This window comes from Bos javanicus, chromosome 19 (assembly GCF_032452875.1).
Source record: "Bos javanicus breed banteng chromosome 19, ARS-OSU_banteng_1.0, whole genome shotgun sequence".
Taxonomy (NCBI): domain Eukaryota; kingdom Metazoa; phylum Chordata; class Mammalia; order Artiodactyla; family Bovidae; genus Bos; species Bos javanicus.
In genome coordinates this window covers 28,142,152-28,164,500 of record NC_083886.1, presented here as the reverse complement: position 1 = coordinate 28,164,500, position 22,349 = coordinate 28,142,152, and the positions used below count along the sequence as shown (strand labels likewise).

The 22,349-nt window shown below is 42.2% G+C and overlaps 1 long non-coding RNA gene across 4 annotated transcripts in view; it reads left to right on the top strand.

The window, feature by feature from the left end:
• Positions 1–22,349, top strand: part of LOC133232037 (uncharacterized) — a 141,591-nt gene that overhangs the window by 18,948 nt on the left and 100,294 nt on the right. For all 4 annotated transcript variants that reach the window (XR_009731286.1, XR_009731285.1, XR_009731284.1 and 1 more), the window contains exon 3: positions 10,465–10,623. This is a non-coding gene — a long non-coding RNA (uncharacterized LOC133232037). The remainder of the gene's footprint in view (positions 1–10,464; positions 10,624–22,349) is intronic.

Here is a 22,349-nt window from a genome sequence, read left to right as displayed (position 1 = left end):
GAGCAATTTCATCCCCTTCTTTTCTCCTGTACCAGTGTGGCTTAGACTTCAGTTGGCTAGAGGGTCACCCCACTGTCCCCACTCCATGAGTGTTTGGAGCCCATATTTGGCACAGGACTACAGAAGTTTGTGTTTATTCCTTGAGGACAAATTGGACATACAAACACAGCATTATAAACTATTTAAGTTTAAACTAAACATAGGCTCTGATTTGAGGGTAGACTTTATATCACATATTTTTCCAGTTAGTAATTTGAGTACCCCTCCCCAGTGTGCAGGAAGCCCAGCACCCGCCCCCCCTCTCTGAGTGTGGTACTCACTTCTGTTCTTGTTCACTGGTGGCACTAGGGAAACGTTGTTCCTGCACCATCTGATGGGTCATTTCTAGTGCTGCATGGGCCTGCTACACAGGCCATAAGAGTGACCCACACTTGGGCTTCCCAGCTCTTAGCTCACACAGGGTCTCCCAGAGTGACTGTGGTGCCAGGGGCAGGGTCAGGGCCATGTCCAGCCTCAGCCCCTTAAACCTTGAGTCTTGATGCTGAGCCTGGTCATTTGACCAGATGACTTTGCTCACAGGGGCTTCCCTTTGGAGAACTTTAGGGTTCTTTCCTGCCGGTGGATCTCTGTTGGAACCATCTCAACTTTCAGAGAGAACTTCATTTATATCAAACAATGTGAAAAAGAATTCAGTCTCAATCTCTTTTCTTCCAGGTAGAGTCTTGGTACTTGAGGCATATTTGCCCCCTCGTCCCCATCCACCAGCTCTGCCTACAAAGGGAGTATTGGGATGCGGCTAAGAGAGAAGAGCCTTTGTGGGACCTCAAACGGGTGCTGGTGAGGGGATACTCAAGGCTCAGAGGAGAGTCAAAGAAGGTTTTCTCCCAGGGAGCTATGTCCATTCAGAGAGAAGAAAGCTGGCAGATTCTTGGCCCCTTGCCACCTGTCCCCACCACCTCTGCTGCCTTGATCCCAGCAAGTATCCCCAAATCAAGCCCAAAGAGAGTCTGCTCAGGTTTCTGTGGGTTGCATAGAATCATCTTCAATCATGAGTACACTTCTAGGAGTGGCTGGTTTTTGTTGTTTGACAAATCTGTGCCATACTGTATACTTCTTCCTCATTTAAGAGCTCTGTCTCATGGACATCTCTGTGGTTCAGTACTTATACCTTGGACTCATTCTTTTTTGGCCAGGCCATTGGCACGTGGGATCTGAATTCCCTGACCAGGGATTGAACGCATACCCCGCTGCAGTGGAAGTATGTAGTCCTAACCACTGGACAACCAGGGAACTCCTTGGGCTTTTTCTTTAATAGCTGCATGGTGCTCCACATTGGTTTTAACCATTCCTCTGTCAGTGATCATTCAGTTTACACTTTTTAGACATGATGAATGTTACAGAGAGCATGTTTGTATTTATATCCTTATATACTTGGTGGCTTTATTTCTATGGGTTAAAGTTCGAGAAAAGTTACAAAGGGTGAAAGACCACCAAATAAAAAAACAAGAACAAAATAAAATGAATAGATTAAAACAGTCAACAAAATTAAGTGTCTTTTTTTGTCAGGCAGAAGAACCCACTAGAGAAGACATTAACTGAATTATTCAGGGAGGAGCCTAAGTCAGGGATTTCTGACTGCTTGAAAGGGGCTGTTCTTAATGTTTATGATGATTAAAAGTTGCAAGTTGTACCCTGGAGAGGCTTGAGAGAGTCCACAGGTTTGTACACAGCGGAGACAAGTCCTATTGTTCCAAGGGAGTCTTAAGTTAGGACCACTAGGGATTGGGCAGACCAATGTTACTCAATATTCACAACCATTTAAAATCTGGCTGGTTAGAAAGAGTTGTGGTGAAACATTGTGTCCAGTTTTGCTATCTTCTAGGCACATGCTGGTAAGGTTTTTTTGACATGGAGATTGCTGGGTAGAAGAGTATATGTTGGTCCGGGGGCTTGGAGTTCATTTGTGATATTATGGAGAACAGGTTCAGTAGACAGAAGGAATGCAGATCAGAATGCAGATCAGAGTGTAGCATGCCCTTCAAGAAATAAGGCTGGGGGCTTCCCTGGTGGTCCATTGGTTAAGACTCCATGCTTCCATTTCATGGGGCATGGGTTCCATCCCTGGTCAGGGCACTAAATCCCTCATGCCACATAGCCAAAAACTAAAATAAAAATAAAACTTATTTACAATGTATTACCCTTAAATTTTTTTTTAAGTAGATCATCTAAAATTCTAAACCTAACAGTGTACTGCAAGCCTGTCATTTATACCCCATTTCAATTAAACCAGAATTTCTTGAAAGAAAGAAAGAGGGCCAGTCAGGGAACAGAGAGGGGGCGGTGGCTGGTGGTGGGTGGAAAGGTTGAGATGTGGAGGAACAAGAGTGTAAGTGATGAGGGGAAGACCCTGAGGGGGATATAAAATCCAGAAAGTGTGGGGAGAAACTGGCTACAGGCCATGCATTCTCATGGGTGGAGCCACAACATCATCGATTCTATAATGGCTTATGGCCCTTCAAAGGGCCACATACATAAGCAGATACAGGACGGTAAAGGCTTTGTAAGGGGGCAATCACAGAAAAAAGGTAGAGAAACATGGCTTGGGGTGTGATTTCCCTAGCAGTACTCACTGCTTGGTTGCTGATGCAAAAAAAAAAATCAAAGAATCCAGAACATTATCCTGAGACTCTGTCTGGCAGAGGCTGATGTGAGCCCCTCCCTCATCCTTATCTCCCCAGCATCACTGGTAGAACAGGGAGGGACCCACACTTTTATGTTACCAATTAGCATTTTATGTAAACCTTGTATCAATAAAGGCCTCTCAGAATCCCTTTCCACTAGATTGACATCTTGAAACTACTTGGATTTACTTGTTCTGACACTGGTTCTTCTCAACATTTCTGTAAAGATGTTGTAAGGTTAATCCTGGGCCTTTCTCCAGCCCCCACTGCTTATCTCTGTTCCTCAGGGATCCAGTCTCAAACCCTTGGACTCTCTTCTCAGGACTGAACTGCAAGCCCAGACCTGTGGCATCTCAGGCTTGTCACTCCATCTTGGAGAGACAAAGATTAAGGGACAAATGAGTTGTGGGGTTCATCAGAGGGTATAGAGAACACAGAAATTCCACCCCTTCTCTGGGATCCCTGCCAATACCTGAAACCAGCCTAAACTCTTTGTTCTAATTCTACGTATTCAAATTTCTTTTAAAAAAAATAATCTTATTTATTTATTTTTGGCTGTGCTGGGTCTTCATTGCTGCACGGGCTTTTCTCTAGTTGCAGCACACCAGTTTCTCTTTGCAGTAGCTTCTCTTGTTGCAAAACATGGGCTGTAGAACATGTGGGCTTCAGTGTTTGCAGCACCTGGGCTCAGTAGTTGCAGCTCCCGGGCTCTCGAGCACGAGCTTGCTCAGTAGTCGTGGCACGCAGGACTTGTTGCTCCTCAGCATGTGGGATCTTCCCAGACTGAGGACTGAACCTATGTCTCCTGCATTGGCAGGTGGATTCTTTACCACTGAGCTACCAGGAAAGGCCCAGATTTCTTAATCACACGGATGATTTTCATGTCTTGTCTACTGCTGATGAATCTCTGCTCCACCCTGTGTTGGACCATGTTTACAAGTGATCACTAACCCAAAGCTGTTCCTTGTAACAGATTTGTACTAAAGGTTTGAAAAGGCAGTAACCTAGGTGAGGACTAGAGAGAGGCAAGTGAGGCACTTAGCTTGGTGTCTCAAAACCCGGTAATCAAGGTAAATAGTATTTTAATGCAATATTTGAAAAAAATCAAAATTAGTGCAAAAAATTAACAGCCAACAAAATATCAAAATTTTAAATAAAGACAGGATCAGTTGAAAGACTTAATATTATCTATCTCCATGTATTCTGAAATTTTTTTGCGATCATTTGTGGCACCAGAAATTTCTCTCTGATGAACTTGAGCCCCAGCTCATTAACCCAGGGATTAATGGAGGCTGTTTGTTTGCTTTTCATACAGATTTTCAGTCAATCTTACTGTGTTCAGTCTTAACATGCACCCCTGTCTTCAGGGATCATTGGAACTCTAATTTCTGAGCCTTTCTGGGGACCTGAGCTGATTGCTCCACATTATACCCTGGAGCCATTTGACTTTTTAAAAAAATCATCCATTATTTTATTTAGTCTTTTATTTTTTTAATTGAACTTTAGTTGATGTACAATGTTGTGTTAGTTTCAGGTGTACAGCAGCGTGATCTAGGTGTGTGTGTGTACGTTTTTTTTTTTTCAGATTCATTTCCATTATGGGTAGAGTTTGCTGTAGGAGGGTGGACTCCAGCATCTATCAGTCTACCATCTTGTAATCAGTATTGAGTATTTATTCACTCCCAAATCCCCTTGTAGAGATGACTGAAAAGGTATTTTAAAACAATCTTGTGGCAAACTCTGGATCAAAGAAGCAAAAAGTAGTTTAACCAATATATCCTGCTTTACCAGTTTGTTACAAAATTAGGTCACACTCCTTTCAGTTTTTTCTTTTGGCCACACCATTCCGTGGCATGCAGGATCTTAGTTCTCCAACCAGGGATCAAACCCATGCTCCCTACAATGAAAGTGTGAAGTCTCAACCGCTGGACCACCGGGAAGTCCCTCCTTTCAGTATTTAAACTGTTCTATACCTCCACCCTGCTTGTTATTATATTTTTCCTTCTCTAGGATCCTTCTTCCATGATGATAATTAACAGTTCTGTAGTATTTACATTGGGTCAGACATTCTTGTAAGTGCTTTTTACATATATTAGCTCATAATAATTCCAGACTCCTCAGGGAAGTTTTTTAAAGTATAATGCTTGTTATTATTATCTTGAGGAGAACAAACTCTGAAAGACTGCTCAGTCTGCCAGAGAGGCCTGGGTGTTGTGTGTGTGTTGACTGTCGTTGCCCTTACTCAGATGTGGGTTGTTGGTGAATCTCAGGTTGCCTAATGATTTTGATCCTTGTCTATTAATAAGTGACCCATTGAACACCAGTCAATGACAGTAACATATCCTCCTGGGCAGTGATTGGTTAAGAAGTGGACACATGACCCAGGCTGGGCTAATCAGAGCCAAAGATGCTTGCTTCTGGGACTTGGATGGAAATGGAAAAAATGAAGTCTCTGTGTTTCCATGGTGGCTCCCAAACTTGCAGACTATAGCCCTGTTGACGGCAGTGGCCTCCACTTAAAAAAAACCTGACAGAATACAGCCAACGTCAAGGAAAGCAAAGCTGAATCATGGAGGGAGAGACTGAGTCCTGATGGTATTGTTTGAACCCCATGATTCAGTCACATTTGAGGTCAGGTTGCTCCTGGCTTTTCAGATTACAGGAATCAATTAACGTCTTTTCCTTTTTTAAAAGCCACTTTGAATTGACTTTCTGATACATGGATACAAAGAATGCTAATAATGTGAAGTGTAGGGCAGTGACAGTCTGGAGGCTGGAGCACCTGGGCACCTGTGATCTGAGTTTAAGAGATAGTGACTTAAAACATGATGTTAGCCTGTGAGCGCCATTCTCTCCAGGCAGCCTAGAATATGTATAAGTGGGTTTGGATATGGATTTCTCACTCTCTTTCTAGGGTCCTTTTCCAAGTTGTACTCTTCCTTTTTAAATATTTATTTTTATTTATTTATTTGGCTGTGCCAGGTCTTTAGTTGTGGTGCACAGGATCTTTGATCTTCATTTTGGCATGCAAACTCACAGTTGTGCCAAGTGGGATCTAGTTCCCTGACCAGGGATCGAACCAGGCCCCCTGCAGTGGAAGCTTGGAGTCTTAGCCACTGGATCACCAGGGAAGTCCTGGTACTCTTTTCTTAATTGCTGGGAATTTCTCCTCTCAGGGGCGGGAACCTGGCATCTGGCTTTTTTCCTGTTTCTAAAAACTCTCTGGGTGAGTCAGTTAGTTTGAAAGGCCTTGCATTTGGGTATGGGAGGACTGCCCAGTGACTGGCCTTATATTTTCACTTTGAGTCACTATTTAATATTTCCTCTTTCCTCTTATATATAATTGGCAGTAGAAATTCTGGGTGTTTTTTTTTTTTTTTTTCTTCTGAACAACTGTGGTAGGTATTTTTTTTTTTTGAGGGGTGGGTTTTGTCCCAGTGCCTACCTGCCTAGGTTCGGAGGGGTGGCAGGACAGTTCTGTCCACCAGCTGGCCGGATGAGCTACTTTAAAGTAAGTCTCCTTACGAATGAGAGTATCTATGAAACAGAAATAGACTCACAGACATAGAGAATAGGCTTGTGGCTGCCAAGAGTAGGGGTGGGAGAGGGAATGACTAGGAGTTTGGGGTTAGAAGCAAGCTAGTATTTATAGGATGGATAAACAACACTGCCCTACTGCATAGCACAGGGAACTATATTCAGTATCCTCTGATAAACCTTAATGGGAAAGAAAATGAAAATGAATACATTTTATGTATAAGTGAATCACTTTGCTGTGTAGCAGAAATTAACATAACATTGTAAATGAACCATACTTCAGTAAAGAAAAAAGTAGGTCTCCTTAATGTGGCTTCTCTCATTCAATTTGTATTTGTTCACAGTTATTATTCCAGATCTTTTCATCAGTAGGCAGAGAGCAGCTGTCCACTGGTCAACAAGTTTATGTGAGTTTTATAGTAGTATTGGTTATCTTTTCCATTGTTCCTGGCATCTAAAAGCATTTTTATGAGCAGCAGCAATAGTTGGGGGTATATTTTGGGTGTAGTTTTCTAAGTCTCTCTTCCACAAATCCACTCTAGAGCAAGCATCCATGAGCACTTTTTTTTTTTTTTTTTTTTTAGGCAAATCAGTGTTACAGCTCTATTTTATTTAGAAGATAGCAGGAGAATCCAAGACTTGAAGAGAAGAGAGTGGAGGAGTGCGTGGGGAGGGAGGGAGAGAGAGTGAGAGAGGGAGAGAGAGTGAGAGAGAGAGAGAGAGAGATAGAGCCCATGCACGCGGGAGAGAGAGTCCCTGAGAAAGCGCTTTGGCTCCTCCTTTTATATGTTTTTTTCCTCCACCTGGGCCTGCCCTATGCAAATTGGGCTTAGCCAGGAGTGCTGTTGGTTCTGTTTGTTCTGCCTGAAGTCTTCACTCTGGTCCTCGGACCTTCCTTGTCTTTTAGCCACTGCCATTTTAGACTCCTTTTCCCTATTCTACCTACCTAACATTCCCCCCTCAAGAGATGGGAGGCCCAATTCTTTGGGAATAGGGGCGTCGAGGTCTTTCTGGCTACTTCCTGCTGAACTGGGGCGGCGAGGGTTATTGGGCCTCCCCCTCTTGCTAGTCTCAAGCCTCAGAGTCCTTATAGCGGTGTCCAAGGGTGTTTGATATTTTCCGTGGTCGGCTGTAGTTTTATATCTTTGTTGAACTGGCACTGCATGTTGTAGCTGGTTGACCTGGGCAGAGACAACACAGGTTAGACAATTGACAGTACATGAAATAATCATAAGCATCATCAATATAGCATAACAAGGACTAGTAGGGACATTGGTCAATTTTAAATTCACATTGCCAGGATAGCTCAAGTCCCTCCTTGTTCAGGAATCAGAAGATCTATCTCCTGTCTGTCTTGGAGTACAGTCTCTGTCAAGCTGTGTTGGCTCCTTCGAGTTATCCTGAGAAATCTTATCCCCAGAAACCAGGTTTTGCGGGTGTTCATTAGAATGACACTCATTGGTAGTTCTGAATAGGTATCTGAGATCTCCCAGGGGCTCACAGGTGTATTGAGTGTCCTCTTCTGTTTTCCCACGAGCACTTTTGTGGTCTCCACCTAATATCAAAAAGCAGCACCTAAAGCCGGTGACGTCATGAAGATTTTACCGATTCATGTTTCAAAAATGTCACAACTCCTGCTCAGGTTGCAGTGTCAACAGTATTTGTATATAAAGCTCAGTGGGTTATTTTATAAAGGAATAAGTTCTTTTTAAAAGGTAAACTTTAATTTTATAATAGTTTTAGATGTACAGGAAAACTGTGAAGTTAGTGTAGAGATTTTGTCATCAATAATTTGCTGTTTTTTAGAAAAGTTTTAAATTGAGGGTTCTCTCTGGGGTTATATGGTGGTGACTCTGTACTTCTGTGTACTAAGTTGACTGTTTCAGGCGGTGGCTAGATCTCACCCTCTCTCTCTTGTAATCAGACTGGATTATATCAAGAAATCCTTATACTGAAAAATCGCTTCCCCTCCATTATATTTGTGCAACTGTGGTCACTTTCTGGCTTCAGGTGGCCTACACCATACATAGCTAGTGAAGTAATTGATCAACACGTGTGCCTTGAAGGCTCAGCTCTCAGTCTTTGAGGATGATCTGAGGGTATACAATGTCCGAATATTACCTGGAAAATCTATGCAAAGTGTCAGTATTAACAAAGCTTTTATGTAAATATTGGGTATTACAATTGGATGTGACTTTCTCATCCATCTTATACTCAAATGGCCAAAAAATGCCATATTTTATAATGAAAACAAAATTTAATCTTACTGTACATTAAAATATTTTCTTTTTTCTTTGATTTGATAATCTTTTTTCATTTTATTGTGATCTTAAACCAGATTTGAAAGTGAAAGTGAAGTCGCTCAGTTATGTCCGACTCTTTGTGACCCCATGGACTATAGCCTACCAGGTTCTACCATCCATGGGATTCTCCAGGCAAGAATACTGGAGTGGGTTGCCATTTCCTTCTCCAGGAGATCTTCCCGACCCAGGGATTGAACCCAGGTCTCCCACATTGTAGGCAGACGCTTTACCATCTGAGCTACCAGGGAATCAGCTTTAGTGAGGAATAGTTTCAGTTCAGTTCAGTTCAGTTCAGTCCAGTCACTCAGTCGTGTCCGATTCCTTGCGACCCCATGAATCCCAGCACTCCAGGACTCCCTGTCCATCACCAACTCCCGGAGTTCACTCACACTCACATCCATCAAGTCAGTAATGCCATCCAGCCAACTCATCCTCTGTTGTCCCCTTTTCCTCCTGCCCCCAATCCCTCCCAGCATCAGGGTCTTTTCCAATAAGTCAACTCCTCACATGAGGTGGCCAAAGTACTGGAGTTTCAGCTTTAGCATCATTCCTTCCAAAGAAATCCCAGGGCTGATCTCCTTCAGAATGGACTGGTTGGATCTCCTTGCAGTCCAAGGGACTCGCAAGAGTCTTCTCCAACACCACAGTTCAAAAGCATCAATTCTTCAGTGCTTGGCTTTCTTCACAGTCCAACTCTAACATCCATACATGACCACAGGAAAAACCATAGCCTTGACTAGACAGACCTTTGTTGGCAAAGTAATGTCTCTGCTTTCCAATATGCTATCTAGGTTGGTCATAACTTTTCTTCCAAGGAGTAAGCGTCTTTTAATTTCATGGCTAGGTACAATAAAATGCATTCATTTTAAGTGTAAATTCCCATGAGTTTTGACCTTCTATCTGTAACCACATAAATATATAGAACATTTTTATTAACCTAAAATGTTCTTTTGTGCCCCACACCTGTCAACCTCCTTAGCCCCAGGCAACCACTGGTTTGCTTTCAGTCACTATAGATTAGATTTCTCTTTAGAATTCTAGAGTTATATAAATGGAATCATATTTTTAAAATGCACATATATATATGGCTTTATCCACTCAACATTATTTCTTTGTGATTTCTACTTTATTATGGGTATCATTAGTTCATTCGTTTTTAAAAACCTTTTATTTTTAAATATTTATAGGTCCACAGGAAACTGCAAAGAGGTCCTTAATGTTAACTATAGTACAAGATCAAAACCCAGAAATTAACACTGGCACAATAGGTGTATATACTTGTCTACTATTTCATCATATGTGTATATTTGTGTAACCACCACTGCAAGTGAGATACATAACTGTTCCCTTATCCCAGAGGTCTCCCAGTTTCAGGGCTTCCCAGGTGATGTAGTATAAAGAATCCACCTGCCAATGCAGGAGATTGCTAAGATTTGATCACAAAGAGTCAGATATGACTGAGCACACATGCACGCATCCCTCCTGGTTTCACATTCTCCCTCCTCCCCTCAACATCCCTGATCCTTGGCAACCAACAAATCTGTTCTCCATCTCTGTAATTTTGTCATTTCTAGAATATTATACAAATGGAATGAATAGTATATGGCCTTTTGAGACTGGCTTATTTTTTTTCTCACTCAGCATAGTGTTCTTGCATCTAGTTGAGTCATGTTTTTTAATCTACTCTATCAATGCCCTTGGCCTCCTCTGAGTCTGGTGGGTAGTGGGAGTGGCACCTTGTTATCACTGGGTGGAAATGGGAGTCTGTGATCACCTTGTGAAGGGAGGCTCCAAGTAGGGATGAAAGTCCTATATCTCTACCACATCTTCTCCCATACCACCCCAGCAGTACCTTAGAGGTACCTTGTTACACCCAGGCAAGAATGGAAGTCTAGGGACTTCCCTGGTGGTCCAGTGGCTAAGACTCCATGTTTCCAATGCAGGGGCCCTGGATTCGATCCCTAGTCAGGGAACTGGATCCTACATGCTGCACCTGAGAGTTCACACGCCACAGCTAAAATAAACATCCTGCACGCCACAACTACAGAACCCACATGCTGCAACAAAGATTGGAGATCCTGTGTGCTGCTACTAAGATTCAGGTGCAGCTAAATAAATAAGTAATGAATGTTTAAAAAAAAAAGAAAAAGAGTGGAAGTCTGGGCTCCCCATTCAGCTGATATCAGTGGTGATGGGGCTATGGTTCTTCCCATGGTGTTTGGCTGGAATAGGAAGGAAGGAAGGAGGTTTTTGTCTTGCTGATTTGCCCCTTTTCTATTCTTTTGACCAGATAGATTTCTTGGGGATTATTTTGTTTGTGCCCATTGGTGTTCCAGGTTGGTAGCTTCTCCAGTGTCCAGACTGAGCTATGTGAGGCAAAAAGAAAACCCAGGAAACTCACTGCCATGTTGTTCCCAAGGTCCCTAGCTTGTCTGTCTTATTATCTCTATCTTTTAGAGTCTTAATTTTTTTTATGTATGATGCTCATAGTTTTTAGCTGTACTTAGTGGGAAGTAGAAGAGGAAGTGTATCTATTTCATCTTCCTTCCTTTTTTTTGACACTTTTTTTTTCCTGAGTAATAATCTATTCTATAGAAATACCACAGTTGGTTTATTCAGTTACTTGTCCATGTGTGTTTGGATTGTTTCCAATTTGGGGCTTTATGAATAATTCTGCTTTGAACATGATTTAATGCTTCTATGAATATATATCATCAAGGCTTTGTGTGGACACATGTTTTCATTTCTCTTGGATAAACACATGGGGTGAAATTGCTGAGTCATATGGTAATTATATGTTTAACTTTATAAGAAACTGTGAAATTGTTTTCCAAAGTAGTCGTACCATTTGACTTTCCCACCAGCAATGTTCTAGTTGCTCTGCATCCTCACCAACATTTGGTATTGACAGTCTTTTAAGGTTTAGTCATTCCAGTTTTAATTTGCATTTCCCTGGTGACTGATGATCTTGAACATCCTTTCATCTGCTTGTGTGCCATTCATATGTCTTCTTTGGTTATGTGTCTGTTAAAATATTTGACCTATTTTGTTTTATTGTGTTGTTTGTCTTCTTATTATGGAATTGTAAAAGTTCTTTATATATTCTGGATGCAATTCTTTTATTACATACATGTTTTACAGATATTTTCTCCCAGTCTGTGGCATATCTCTTCCCTGTCTTTTGTGTGTGTGTGTGTGTGTGTGTGTGTGTGTGGTTTTCACATATTTATTTGGTGCCATCGAGGGGGGTGCCTCTCCCTGGGTAGTTGTAGGGTGTGGCCTGGTTGATGGTCAGTGAGTACTCGGTGTAGGGACTGAGTGCGGGCAGAATCATAGCGAGGCCCCCAAGGGTGAAGGATGCTGCTAGCACTGCTTCCTTGGCCCAGACATTCTTAAGGAAGGCTGCGATTCTTGTGGTCATCTTGGTCTCGGCGGTGGCATCTTCATTGTCTTAATAGTGTCTCAATCAGTTTTTTTCTTTCATAGTTGATACATTTTTTGTCTTACCTAAGAAAACTTTACCCAAATCAAAACTAAAAAATTCTCCTATGTTTTTGTCTAAACATATTATAGTTTCAGTTATTACTGAAGCTTATAATTTATTTTGAGTTATTTTTGTGTATGGTAAGAGGTAAGGGTTGAGATCCGTTCTTTTGCATTATGTGTGTGTGTGTGTCAGTTGCTTAGTTGTGTTCGACTCTTTGTGACCCCATGGACTGTAGCCTGCCAGGCTTCTCTATCCATGGAATTCTCCAGGCAAGAATACTGAAATGGGTTGCATAAGGATATCCAATTATTCTGGGCTTCCCAGGTGGCTCAGTGGTGAAGAATCTGCCTGCCAATGCAGGAGACTCAAGAGACACAGGTTTGATCCCTGGGTCAAGAATATCCTCTGGAGAAGGAAATGGCAACCTGCTCCAGTATTCTTGCCTGGAAAATTCCGTGGACAGAGGAGCCTGGCGGGTTATAGTCCATTGGGTTGCAAAGAGTCAGACATGACTGAGCATGCACACACATCCAATTATTCCAGGACCTTTTGTTGAGAAGACTAATCTTTTGTTGAAAAAACTGTCCTAAATTACCTCAGAATCTTTGTTCATGATCAATTGACTGTACATATATGGGTCTATATCTGTACTCTATTCCAGTGATTTATACATCTATCCTTATGCCAATATACTGCTAGCAACCAAACACACACACACTATATATGTTGCTATTCCATAAATAAACATATATTAATATGTAATAATAGAGTAGGTTATCAGCTTGATCCATCCACTGTGTTGACCATTTGCCTAATGATTTTACTAGTTGTTATGGCTATTACCTAGATCTGTTACTTCATCAAGGATTACAAAATGGTGATGTTCTGTCCTTGCTTTTGTACTTATGAATTGTAATTCTTCTATTCCAATCTATATTTAACAGAAGAAAGGGATTAATCAGGAAGAAAGTGTGCAGTCATTTTTTTGAAGAGTTGGTGGCTCAGTGTAGCCAAGTTAGGTGGTATGGAAAGAACCATTTGTAAAAACCCGGGGTACTTTTGGGACTTCCCTGGCGATCCAGTGGTTAAGACTCCATGCTTCCAAAGCAGGGGGTGCAGGTTGGATCCCTGGTCAGGGTACTAAGATCTCACATGTTGTATGGTGCAGCCAGCCAAAAAATAAAAGTAAGACTTGGGGTGCTTTCCAAGAGGATCCCCCCTCTCCTTCCTAGGTGGATGCTGGTTGAGCCACAAAAAGGAGGCTGCCTTGTGCTGCTTCCTGGATATGAGGAAAGTGTGGAAAGAATTCTTGGGATAATTTGAGTTACACCATCTGGAGATTGGGGAGGTACGCAGAAAGGTACCTGATCTTTGCTCTTTCACCTTTCATCCTTTTCCTCATCCTGATTCTGGAGAAGCCAGAGCAGTATAGGTAGGGGAGACGAAGGAAGGGAAAAACCAGAAAGAAAATATTTAAAGTTATAAACTACTCCCTCCATTTTCCTTTTTGTAGGGTTTCTGAGTCTCAAACCTGACCTAGGAAAATGTGAATATGCTTTGAATTGGATGAGAAATGCAAATTTAGTAATAGATTAGACTAGGCCGTTTAATATCTGAAATTATCCTAATTCCAACAGCCAAAGTAACACAACAGGCTATAGGATCTCAGATGCTACTTATACAAGCCTATTCAGATTTGTAAAAATTCACTGGACTGTATATACATGATATGTATACTTTTCTATATGTATCTTATATTTTGATAACAATTTAAAAGAAAGCTACAGGTGGTAATATAATCCAGAGGTCCAGAAGGGAGATGCTACACAGCAGGTCTGAGAACAGTGGAAGGTTAAGAAGAAAGAGATTTGGGGATTCCCTGGTGGTTCAGTGGCTAAGACTTTGTCCTCCCAATGCAGGGGGCCCAGATTCAATCCCTGGTCAGGGAACTAGATCCCACATGCTGCAACCATTAATAAGAGTTCTCATGCTGCAACTAAGAACTGGCACAGCCAAATAAATAAAAATAATTTAAAAATAATAAAATTAAAAATAAAATGGGATTTATATATACATATTTGAAAATAATTTTTAAATTTATTTTTGATTGTACTGGGTCTTCATTGCTGCACAGGCTTTCTCTAATTATGGAGAGCAAGGGCTACTCTCTAGTCGTGGTGTGTGGGCTTCTCATTGCAGTGGCTTCTCTTGTTGCGGAGCACTGGCACTAGGGCACCATCGAGTGGGCTCAGTAGTTGGGCTTCCAGGTCCTAGACCACAGGCTCAGTAGTTGTGATGCATGGGCTCAGTTGCTCCACGGCATGTGTGATCTTCCTAGACCAGAGATCGAACCCGTGTCTCCTACATTGGCAGGCTGATTCTTTTCCACTGAGTCATGAGGGAAGCCCTGTATATACATATTAAAAAAAAAAAAGAAATAAAGAGATTTTTGATTGTGTCCTATTGAATCCTGCCCTTTTATACTAGTGTCAGGTTGATTATTATCTGACCTTCTATTGTGTCCAGTCTGATGTAGTCAGGAAAATACCAGGAATCTGTGCCCTGCTGGGAAATTCTATCATGAAATTAATGGAAAGGATTCCATACTGGGGAGTGACATTCTGAGCCATTCACTGAAGTTTCTATGTCAGTAGATTGGAGGAGACCAGTGGATTAGGCAACACAGTCAAGAGGCTGTGATGGAAGTTGGGGGTGGACTAGAGCACTGCATGGCGACAAGGATTAAGATGACATTTAGTTTGAATTCCCACCAGCAGTGCAAGAAGGTTCCCTTTACTCCACACCCTGACCAGCAATTGATACAGTTACTATGGAGAATAGTATAGAGATTCCTTAAAAAACTAGGAATAAAACTACCATATGACCCAACAATCCCACTGCTGGGCATATGCCCTGAGGAAACCATAATTTAAAAAGACACATGCACCCCAGTGTTTATTGCAGCACTATTTAGAGTAGCTAGGACATGGGAGCAACCTAGATATCCATCAACGGATAAATGGATAAAGAAATTGTGGTATATATATGCAATGGAATATTACTCAGCCATAAAAAGGAATGTATTTGACTCAGTTCTAATAAGGTGGATGAACCTAGAGCCTATTATACAGAATGAAGTAAGTCATAAAAAGCAAGACAAATATGTATTAACACATACATGTGGAATCTAGAAAGATGGTATGGATGAATATATTTGCAGGGCAGCAGTGTAGATGCAGACATAGAGAACAGACTTGGGGAAGGGGAAGGGAGAGGGTGGGATGAATTGAGAGAGTAGCATTGAAACATACATATTACCATATGTAAAATTAGATAGGCAGTGGAAATTTACTGTATGACACAAGGAGCTCAAACCAGTGCTCTGTGATAACCTAGAGGGATGGGATGGGGTGGGAGGTGGGAGGGAGGTTCAAGAGGGAGAAGACATATGTATACCTACGGCTGATTCATGTTGATATATGGCAGAAACTAACACAATATTGTAAAGCAATTATCCTCCAATTACAAATAATTTTAACAAGATTACATTTATACCTCCAGCCCACACCTCTCCACCGAGGTTCCCTGTACACAGTTGCCTGCTATGTATCATCTTTTCACTATTAAAAGACTCATCAGTCTCAACACATTCAACCTGAACTCATGATCTTCCTCCCAAAACCTGATCCTATTCTAATGTTCCCAACCTCTGAATCATTTTCATCAGATATTAGTTATGCATGTCAAAATCTAGAAGTTACTCGTCTCCTCCCCTTTTCCAAGCCTTGTTGATTTTATCTCTTAAATATCTCTTGAATTCTCTAGTATCCCTGCATCTCCATGATCCTTTCCCCTGTTGAAGTTGTCTGGGCTATTGCAGCAGGACCCTCATTTGTCCACCTTTGCCCACCCCCTCTGACCTGCATCTGGTTCATTTACCACACCAAAGCCAATTGATCTGAATTATTTAGGATTCTTATGGCTGGATCCATTCCCAGAAGGTTTTCATATGTGTTGGCTCCCAGTGCCTCTAGGCTTATGCCCTGCTATATGGATGACTCCGCTGTCAAAATATTGGGCACCAAAATCACCATGGACAGTGACTACAGCCATGAAGTTAAAAGACTCTTCTTGGAAGGAAAGCTATGACAAACGTAGATAGCATATTAAAAAACAGAGACATCACTTTGCCAACAAAGGTCTGTATAGTCAAAGCTATGGTTTTTCCAACAGGCATGTACGAATGTGAGAGTTGGACCATAAAGAAGGCTGAGAGCCGAAGAATTGATGCTTTCATCAGTTGAAAGAATCGTGGTGCTGGAGAAGACTCTTGAGAGTCCCTTGGACAGCAAGAAGATCAAATCAGTCAATCCTAAAGAAAATCAACCCTGAATATTCATTAGAAGGACTGATGCTGAAGCTGAAGCTCCAATACTTTGGCTACCTGATGCAAGGAGCCAACTCATTGGAGAAGACCCTGATGATGCTGGGAAAGATTGAGGGCAGGAGGAGAAGGGGACGACCGAAGATGAGTTGGTTGGATGGCAACACCAACTCAGTGGACATGAATTTGAGCAAACTCTGAGAGAGAGTGAAGGGAGCCTGGCGTGCTGTAGTCCATGGTTGCAAAATTTGGACATGACTTAGAAACTGAACAACAACAGTCAACATATAGATGGTGTTTCAAGGCATTGGAAATAGATGAGCTTTGCCAAGGATGGTTATGTGAAGAGAAGATGGCCATGGCCAGAATCCTGACCCAGGGGGCACTGCCTGCACCTGGTTGCTAAATAAGGAAGTAGCCTGGATGCCAGGACTCAATCTAGCCTCCTCCACCCAAAAGGGAGTGTCTAGAATATTTGATCAAATCAGGAAGTCTGCCCCTTCCCCATTTTTTTCCCTCCTCTAAGCTTTTTTTTTGGAAAAGACCCTGATGCTGGGAAAGATTGAAGGCAAAAGGAGTAGGGGGCTGCAGAAGATGAGATGGTTGGATGGCATTACCAACTTAATGGACGTGAGTTTGAGCAAACTCCGGGAGATTGTGAAGGACAGGGAAGCTTGGCATGCTGCAGTCCATGGGGTCACAGAGTCGGACACAACTTAGCGACTGAACTACAAGCTTTTTCTTCTGTGAGGTTTAGGGGCTCTGAGTCACCCGAAGGACTCGTTTATCTATTGCTCTGCTCCCAGTGCCAGGTTTCTGGGAATTTGACCTCCCCCAATCCTCAGGTTCATACCCTTTTCTTGGGTGAGGTTGATTGCTTTAGAGATAAGTACCTGACTGTGGCTGGCCAATCCTTCCCAGGAATTTGGAAGGCTGAGACTTCAGCTCAGACTGATGAGATAAACAGGACTTCCGGTGTCTCTAGAAGCATCTAGTCCCTGATTCCTGACTCTTTTGAGCCTGTTTTTGAGGACCAGCCAGATCTCTGCCCTTGAGTTCTGTGACTAACTCCAGGTCCTTAAAATACAATTTCCTTCACAAATGTAAGCTGGTTTAAGTGGATTTGTATGACCCATATTCAAAATCCTTCTACTCTATGACTCTCAGGAAACACTGTTTAAATTCCTGTTTATAAGCATAAAAACTCTCTGACATTAGTCATAAAATTGTTTTTTTTTTTTTTCTTTCTGGAGAAAAAGATGGAGATGACAGACTACATATTAAACAAATAACCACAAAGTTCTACCCTCCTTGCAAAAGATAAATGTCCTAACAAAGGAAGAACTTTGTTGCAGAATTCCTACTTGAGCTCTTTGAATATAAATCCTGTTCAGCTTTGCTTACTTAAACTTTATTGTTGCTATTCAAGAATGAGAGGGAGTTTTCCTTGAACTTGCCCCGCCCCGCTACCCCCCACCCCCCCGTCTTCAGTAACAGAACAGTTATGGATAGATGTTCACACGTGGAGTTAGGTGGCTATCACCACTATCATTTCTGTCTGTTTGAAGAATTTACCTGCTTGTTCCTCCTGAGTCTGGGGGCAATCTTCAGGAAGGTGGAGCCTCAAAAATACTTGAAAGGGTTGGGGGAAAAAATGTATCTCAACAGTGAGGGTTAAAACTTGTGTGGAAATTGTTGAGTGTCTCTTAGTTCTGATTTGTTGTTATTGTTCAGTCACTAAGTTGTGTCTGACTCTCTGCGACCTCATGGATGGCAGCACGCCAGGCTTCCCTGTCCTCCACTATCTCTGGGAGTTTGCTCAAATTCATGTCCATTGAGTCAGTGATGCTATCTTACTATCTCATCCTCTGCAGCACCCTACTCCTTTGCCTTCAGTCTTTCCTAGCATCAGTCTTTCTCAATTAGTTGGGTCTTCATAACAGGTAGCCAAAGTATTGGAACTTCAGCTTCAGCATCAGTCCTTCCAATGAATATTCAGGGTTGATTTCCTTTTGGATTGACTAATTTGATCTCCTTGCCAGGGACTCTCAAGAGTCTTCTCCAGCACCACAGCTCAAAAGCATCAATTCTTTGGCACTCAGCTTTCTTTACGGTCCAGCTCACATCCATACATAACTATTGGAAAAACTATATAGCTTTGACTATATGGACCTTTGTTGGCAAAGTGATGTCTTTGCTTTTTAAGATGCTCTCTAGGTTTGTCATAACTTTCCTTCCAAGGAGCAAACATTTTCAAAGAAAATAATGTTGGAGTATAATTTTAATGACATGAAAATATGGTAATGATATATTAAGTGAAATACATAAGTTCAAAATGATATGTTCTCATTGTGTTGCAATTTGTCTGTGCAAGTGATGAAAACTCAACTAAAAGTGACTTCAGAGAAAGAAATGTATTGATTCATAGTACTAGAAAGTCAGGGCACATAATACCCCAGGCAGATTGGATCTGGGCACTCACGTCATCATGAGTAATCTATTTCCATCTCTTAATTCTTATTTTGTGTTGGTTTTACTTTCACATAGACTCTCCTTGAGAGCTGTTAAAGAGGATGTATTAGTTAGTTTTCTCCAGATAAACAGAGCCAAGGGGACCCAGAAAGCTGATGGTGTAATTCAAAGGCTGACAGCCAGAGAGCTGACAGTGTAGATTCTAGGCTGAGTCTGAAGGCCCAAGAATCCTAACTGCTGAGAGCAAAAGATTGAAGTCCCGACTCAAAGGATCAGGTGGAATGTGAATGCAGCCTTCCTCCACCATTTTGTTCTACTGGGCTCTCAGTGGATTTGAGGAGCCCCACCCACACTGGGGAGGGCCGTCTTCTTTCCTCAGTCCATGAATTCAAAAGCTAATCTCCTCTTGGAACACCTTCAGGCACACCCAGAAATAATTTGTAGCCAGCTTTCTGGGCACCCCTGTGGCCCAATCCAGTTGACACATAAAATGAACCATCACAAGTCCACCCCCTGTTAAGCTGAGGCTCATATGTATCTTCTTAAACCATACTAATCTCCAAGTAAAGAATAACAAAGGTTTAATTCTGCCTGCCACAATACAACTGAAAATGCACTAGCCCCTTCCTCAGAAGAGGAGGTAAAGCCCCTGAGTGATGTTTACTCTCCTTATTATCCTATAACTTAAACAGTATGATGTAGAATTAACAATACTTAAATACTATGATCTCAAGTCAGTACATCTTATGTTGCATGATAAGGAAATAAGAGAGGAAAGGAAAGATAACTCACACACAATCATAACAAAATAAGAAGGAAACCTCTATGAGTTAACATTCCTCATTTCTCTGACTAGCCATGTGGCTGGTATTGATAACTACCTTCTACTCACTGAATTTTTGTTGGGTTTATTTCCCACCTTCTGGTGGGCAAGAGTCTTACCAAGTGTAGAGTAGTTGCTACTTCTTGCTCACTAGTGCTCTAGTCATTAGTCTGATTAGAATAATGTCAGTGTAGTGCACCAGAGTGATAGCTTGTGGAAAGGAAGTGTGTGAAGTGTTAGTCGCTCAGTTGTATCCGACTCTTTGCAAACCCATGGACTGTAGCTTGGCAGGCTCTTCTGTCCATGGGATACCAGGCAAGAATACTGGAGTGAGTTGCCATAAAGGGATAAAATCCCTTTCTCTAGGGGATTTTTCCAACCCCGGGATTGAACCTGGGTCTCCTACATTGCCGGCAGATTCTTTATGTCTGAGTCACTAGGGAAGCCCCAGGGAAAGGTGATCAAGATTCCTGTGAACTAAATTATGACATCAGGCTAGAGAGGTGAAATATCCCTGAGGTAGGACAATAAAGGTCTATTATTGGCAGTGCCACCTAAAGCAGACTGCTTGATGAGGTGAAGAAAAAGGCATTTGCCAGATGAGTAGCTGCAGGTGAGGTGCCAGGAGATGTGTTACTTTGCTCAGTCAAAGAAACCACCTCTGGTACGGTAGCTACTATCAGAGTTATCACCTGGTTAAGCTTATGATAATCCACTGTTACTCTCCAGGACCCATCTGTCTTCTGCACAGACCAGAAAGGCAGGTTGAATGGGGATGTGGTGGGAATCAACACCCCTTTATCCTTGACGTCCTTGATGGTGGCACTGATCTCTGTGATGCCTCCAGGAATGCAGTATTGCTTTTGGTTTACTACCTTCCTAAATAGAGGCAACTCTGGGGGCTTCCACGTGGCCTTTTCCACCATACTAGCTAGCATTTCACAGTTTCAGGGAACCAGTGAGGGGATTCTGCTAGCTTCTGAGCATACTTATTACAATTAAGCATTCTGGAACTGAGGAAATAACTACAAGATGGGTTGAAGGGCCCCTGAACCTCTATGAGACAGACCTGAGTTAAAACTCCATTGATCTGTCTTACATTAGGCTCTCCTCTGACTGGTGGGTTCATAATGACATTTTGGGTCTCCTGGAATTAATTTCAGTTCAGAGCCAATGCCCCAAAGTCTTGAAAGGTCTGATTGTTTCCTTTCCACCAATGCACAGTTACTCTGGTAAAAGCTATAGGTCCCCTTAGGGGAAGGCTGGGAGAAAGATCAATAGCATAAATTTTGGGTAGCATACCAGGGTCTTTCCTCAAGGGGACTGGCCTCCTCTTCATTCAAGGGGTTCTGGGTCTGTAAACTGGCTCAAGTCTGGGAATTGACTGTTGAACCATTATTCAAGTTACATTTTGTTCACTTGACCTGGAATTCTTTTGCTTACACAGATCAAGTTTAATAGGCTTCCTATCTGTTTCACTTCTGGAACACCATCATCAACCATCCAACTAGGTCTGATTAATACTTCTGATTACTACTTTGACTGATTAGTCTGATTAATTAGTCTGATTAATACTTCTGATTACTACTTTGACTCTGCTATCCATTATGATAATCAAGCCCATCTTGCCTTTGGGCAGTTGTGTGCTACCACCTGGCCTTCACCATCCTGGAATCCAGTTACTTCTGTCGCCTTTTGTTGTTGTTGTTTAGTCACTAAGTCGTGTCTGACTCTTATGTAACCCCCTGGATTGTAACCCGCCAGACTCCTCTGTCCATGCGATTTCCCAGGCAAAAATACTGGAGTGGGTTGCCATTTCCTTCTTGAGGGGATCTTCCTGACTCAGGGATTGATGCTGGGTCTCCTATTCCCATCGCCTTTAGGTTTTCCAGTTCATTGGCTGCAGTTCCCACTGGGAGGTCTGGCCTATAGGGAAGAGCAATCTCAGAGCTCCTCCAAGCTCTGAGGAGGCTCCCCTCACAAGTTTACTTCTCACAGTAGCAGTGGTGTTGTCTTCCAGGCCCTCCCAGGTGGGTAAGCCATAAATGACAGATGCCCTGTAATATTCCCATCTCCCTAATCCTTTGAATCCTTTCCTCCACATTTAACCAAGGTGGGTTCAGCATTTCCAGTTCACTCACTGCGCCATCCCCCCACCCCTTTTGGCCCATGTTTCAGCCAATCAACCTAACTGTCAGAGCCCTTTCTAACTTCCCAAGCTGTAGACTAAATGCAGAATCTCTGCTTAATGAGCCCATAGCAATAAATTTGGCCTGATCAATTTTATGTTCCTTCCATTATCATCTCACACTCTTATTATCCATTCCTACATGGTCCCCAGATTTATATCTGTATAGATTAGGGAATCTTAAATTATATATTGTTGTAAATTATATGTGAATATGAATACTAGAAAGAGATTTATTATAAGGTGCTGGCCCATGTGATTATGGAGGCTGAGAAGTCCCATAATCTCCCATCTGTAAGCTGGAGACCAAAGAGAGCTGATGGTGCATCAAAGGCCAGAGAGCTGGAGAGCTGATGGCATAGGTTCTAGTCTGAGTTTGAAGGCTTAGGGACTAGGAGTGCTTGAGGACAATTTAAATAGTCAGGCAAAGTGCAACCTCTTCACACCTTTTTGTTTTAGTCAGCCCTCAGTGGG